The following is a 5,389-nucleotide window of genomic DNA, read 5'->3' on the forward strand; positions in this document are numbered from 1 at the left end:
ACAACAAAAAGATAAATATTATTCAAAAATAAATTAAGCAGCTTGCTACAAAAAAAAAAATAAAAGCATTGATTCTGATGGGTGACATTTCTTAGATTTTATCCAACATAAAATAATCACCCTAAGAAGGCCAAAAGAACCCAGAAATTACTTTAGCCAAGAATCCCTGGGCCCACTTGCCAAGTGGAGAAAAATTCCAGCCAAGAATAACACTGGTATAGGACACAAAATCATTTATAAATTATCTTTAGGGATAATAATAGAAAATAACGAGAAACATGGCATCACAAAATAGTGAAAAGCAAATTTGCAGAAAGATTTGTATAAAATATGGTTAAACCAGAACATCTCTAAATGATGTTTGTTTTAGATGAAACTGGAACGAGAACAAATGAATAGATTTAAGATTGAATGGATCTACCAATATTTTTACAACAATCTATTTTTATCACTAATAGGATGGAACCACTATTTAGGCTTGATGTTAAATAAGGAAATGAAAATGATGTTTAAGAAAATGAACTTAGGAAAAGAGGTTAGACCAGATGAAACACCATGCTTCAGGTGGCCTAATTTTATTTTATTTTCTTCTAAATGTATTTCCACTTTTATCATGGTCCACAAGAAAAATCAAATCAAAAGGAGAAAAAATGAGAAAGAAAAAAAAAAGCAACCAAAGAACAACAACAACAACAACAACTAAGGTGAAAATACTATGTTGTGATCCACATTCAGTCCCCATAGTACTCTCTCGGGATGCAGATGGCTCTCTCCATCACAGGTCTGTTGGAATTGTCCTGAATTACCTCATTGTTGAAAAGCATCAAGTCAGTCACAGTTGATCATCACATAATCTTCTTGTTGCTGTGTACAAGGTTCTCAGGGTTCTACTCACTTCACTCAGCATCAGATTATGTCTCTCTAGGCCTTTCTGAAATCAGCCTAGGAACTCCTGTTTGTAGGTGGCCTAGATACTCAGGTTATATTTTCAAGGTATTTCAAAAGGGGGTGGTGTAAGTGGGGCTTCATTCAAGCCTGTCTGGTGCCTCAGGTTTGGAATTTAATACAATTATAGATTTGTGGATCTTCTAACAGATAACAAGAAAAAATTTACTTAGCTATATTAAAGAAGAAATACTCAGCAATATACACCATTGATTCAGTTGTGTGTTGCTTCTCTATCTTATGGCATTCTGGTCAGAGACTTGATAGAGAAACCCCTGACTCCTCATGTGTTTGCTTTTTTGCCAGGAAACTATATCAAAGGCCCACACCTAAGTCTTGTGAGCCAATTAAGTTGAGGAGAATTTCATATTTTTTAAGAAAAAGCTAGTCTATTATGTATGGTGTAGAGACCTTGGAAAATTTTGTCTAATCTGTCTGGCAGCTCCCTAGGAGATATTGTTCTTACTACAAAGAGGAAAATTCTAAAGACGAGATAAATCTCAATTGGTATTATCAGTAAAAAAAGTCAACTAAGGAGATAGCAGTTAAGTATCAATCCATTTTCTTACCTATGCACAATCTTTTTTTTTTTTTAATTATAGCTTTTTATTTTCAAAATATATACATGGAAAAATTTCTTTTATTATTATTATAACTATCTATGTACAATCTTTATAATAATGGTTCTTTGCATACTTTTAGTGCATCTTTCATGAATATGAGAAGGCAGCTGGCAGGCTTTCACAAATTATAGAGCAAATCTCATTAGCAAAATCACACATTTGACTGTCAGGTATATATTTTTTTAAATGCTCCTTCTGTGTTTACTGATTACAAAAAGTATCGATAAAGAAAAAATAGATGCATTTAAGTTCTTCTCCCAAAAGGTAACTTTCTTGCACATGGAGTGTGGTATAATTTGATATAGCTAGATCTGCTACCTCAACCCCTCTGGATTCTAGGGAACTTTGAGTATTGGGAAGAGGAGTTCTCTCTATACTCTCTAGAATTCCACAGCTAAGAATATTCCTTTGCTAATTAATAGCACCCCTTAAGAGTGGTTAATTTTTACAAAAGGATATTTACCTTGACTATAGAGCAAAACCAAAATACAAACATTTTCTCTAGTACCTAGGGGGCTTAAAATTTAGCCCAGAGGGAAAATGGGCTTAAAATTTAATCCAGATCCTTTATAGCATTGATCCCACTTGATTCTCATCCAAATAACTTTTAGATGAGTTTCTCCTAGCCTGGGTCCAGAAGATCATTCCCAAAGGCCATTTCTTTCTCCTCTGGCATTGATGGTACAATGGCTCTTGAACCCAGACTCTGGAACATCAGGACACCAGAATGTCCTCCTGTTTTGTTTTTTTTTTAATCCTCTAGGTCAGAGGTTCCAATTTCTTTAACCTAAAAGGGAAAAGATCAAACAGAAGCCAGGACTGTGGCTTTTTCAGCTACTGTGGTCTCAGAGAAAACCCCAAGGCTTCCACGCTCTCCCCTTCTCCCCCCCCTTCCCTCACAGCAAGGTCTTGAAGCAAATAAGTCACCAAGGGGAGCAAAGAAATATGGCTAAAGTTGACTTAGAAGCTTTTGAAGCCTTCCCCAGTTCTGAGTATGTAGTTAATCAAAAAAGACTCCTCTCAATTATGTGGTTAACAGACCCAAGCCAATTACAAAATGCCTCCACAGGCTCTTGAAATACAAACTCAAACAGAAACTGGGGCTACTGAACTGTCCATATGGATTTTTGGAGGCCTCAGGTTGATTTAGGAAACCACGTTACTATTCTCTATATTCTATTGTATTTTTATTTACTTTGCTAAACATTTCCCAATTACATTTTAATTTGGTTTAGGCTATATTTGAGATTGTTGCTGATGTATTCAGCTCAGTCTCAAGGCACTTTCTGTAAATGTCATCAGGACCCTACTAAAATAAGACCATCTCAGCTTCTCCATTTTGGGGAAGCTACATTAGTTGAGTAAGTTGACGGGGTCACAAATATGCCAGATTTCCATTACACATGTATATGTATCCTAGATTTACATTATCTGTGGTGGAAGAGAGTATTCATGAGCTACAGAATAATAGACTTAACAAACAAAAACTACTTTGTTCAATGATTTTCTGTTTATCGATATCTAGTCAGATTTAACTTCTTCACATGTATTAGATACTGCCCCTTTCTGTTTCTTCAAGCAGAGTAATGCCTTGGCTTTGGAGTGAGAAGAGTGATGAGGAAATTCAATGTTACCCTGAATAGAGCAGTAGACTTGGAGTTGAGAAGACCTAAGTTCAGATCCAGCAGTACACAATCCTGATTGTCTCAGTTTCTTCATCTGTAAAATGGGAATAACAAGTGCCAACTTCACAAAATTGTAAGGATACAAGAGATCAAATATATAAAGTGCTTTGTAAACCTTTAAACACTATATAAATATGAGGTATTATTCAACTCTACTACTTTAGCTCCCTAGGACTTGTAAAAAGACATGGTTAAGAATCAAGCAGAACATATAGACATCAATGAATTTGTGCTGGATGAACACAATATGGATGAAATTCATTGATATGTCAAAATGATTTTTACCATATATGTTATTGTAATAGATAAGTATCTCCAGGATATATTTTTCTTCTATTTACTTTCCTACTTTAAAAATAATCAGTATCAAAAATATCCATGAGATATAGTTCCTAGCATTAGCTGCTGTGGGAATACATAAGAAAATGGGTAGAGACGCTGTTTCTGTCTTCAAAGAAGTTATCAGGTTAGTTGGGAAACAGACATGTGCAGGTTAAAAAATTACTTGGGCATTAGACTATAAATACACCTCAGTAAATTATTAAAGAATGAATGTTTCCATTTTCTTTTTATATCTATTATATCTATTTATATCTATATTATATCTATTAATAGATATTTATATCTATTCTGGGATGGTCCATAGAAGCCTTTAAGAAAGTGAAATCTGAGCTTTCTTTTATTTTTTCCAATTAGATATGACTTTATTATTTCAGTACATAAACCAAAAATTATGCAACCAGAGCAGAGGCTGAGAATGATTTATATTTCCAGTTGAGTGGGAGCACTTTCTTGGTCTTTTAGTACTGAATCAATGTTGAATGTAGCTCTACTTCAGAATCAGATGGAATTTAGAATCCTTATCCTTTCTGTTTTTCTCAAGATGCTTTCAAACAGCAACATTTTTACTGATCAAGCGATAAAGATCTTTAGGAACGGTCAGGAGCAAGTCCCTTGGACTTTAAAATTCTCACAATTTTGCTGCCAATTACAAAGCATACTTGTGGCAGGCCTTGAGAATCCCTAAGTAATTGGTGTTACCTGGGAGGGTTTCAGGCCCTTCTTGACTTAGCTTGTAAGATCAACTCCTTTATGTCGGCCGAGGTGATCTTCAGCCACATGGGCACGCTGCGGGGACCAGCAGAACACACTGGCTCAGGCCCTTCCTAGGAGCATCCATACGACCCATGGAAGTGATGATCAGGCAGCCGAAGAGCCTGCGCTTTCTTTCTAAAGTGTTAGAACCAGAGAACATGAGAGCCAAAAGGGACAAATTTGTTTGAGATGAAACGATGGTAAGAAGGAAAAAATTTGGTCCCTCTGCAGCTTGTCGGCAAAATTAGTGCTAGAGCTTTGGTTATCCACTTCTGAGCCCAATGCACTTCTTATTGCACTGTAGCCATGCCTTTTTCACAGGGTGTAGTTACAACTACGCTGCATCAGAAGACTTGTTTATCATATCTGGATTCTGCCTTGAACAACCAGTGTGACCTTAAGCAAGTCCTTTCCCCCTCTGGACCTCAGTTTATTTATCTATGAAACGAGGAGGTTGGACTGGGTGACCTTTAAGAACCCCTCTAGCTCTAAATCAGTGATTCTATAATCCTACTTAAAGGCCAGGGGAAAGGGCTGGGTGGGAGCTCCAGAACTATGAGAAGGCAACAGCTGTAAAATTCAGGTCACTGACTCCTGGCACCAATGACCTCTTGCTGTTACCTTTGTTTACTCCAAGGGTAGCAAGAGATCTGAGCACAGAGGAAGGATGCAGAAATTGTTGCCTTGGGGGAAAAAAAAGCTTGAACATCTAACCACAGATCTGAAAGGGAAATAATAGGATTTTGTGGGATTCACATTGATCTCCATATGAGAGCAGCTTCTGTTTGCCTTTTTTCAACCCAAGGAGGCCACCTTTTCAGCCCCAAGCCTGAGCTGTCCTTTCTGAACTAATTATTATCACAAGGCTTATATAGAGAAAAGAGCACTTGGCAGAAGGTTGTCAATCATTGGGGAATCATAGCTAAATTACACCACCACAAACATATCTAATCATGCCATTGACTTCAAAGTCTATTTTATGTCTGCAAAACTTGTGCTTATTTCTGCCTCAAAAGTATATTTTATTCCTTACAATAGTGT

The 5,389-nt window shown here is 36.6% G+C and overlaps 1 pseudogene; it reads right to left on the reverse strand.

The window, feature by feature from the left end:
- Positions 1-3,984: 3,984 nt before the first annotated feature.
- Positions 3,985-4,477, reverse strand: LOC100924082 (annotated as a pseudogene).
- Between the last annotated feature and the right edge of the window lie 912 nt (positions 4,478-5,389).

This window comes from Sarcophilus harrisii, chromosome 2 (genome assembly GCF_902635505.1).
Source record: "Sarcophilus harrisii chromosome 2, mSarHar1.11, whole genome shotgun sequence".
Taxonomy (NCBI): Eukaryota; Metazoa; Chordata; class Mammalia; order Dasyuromorphia; family Dasyuridae; genus Sarcophilus; species Sarcophilus harrisii.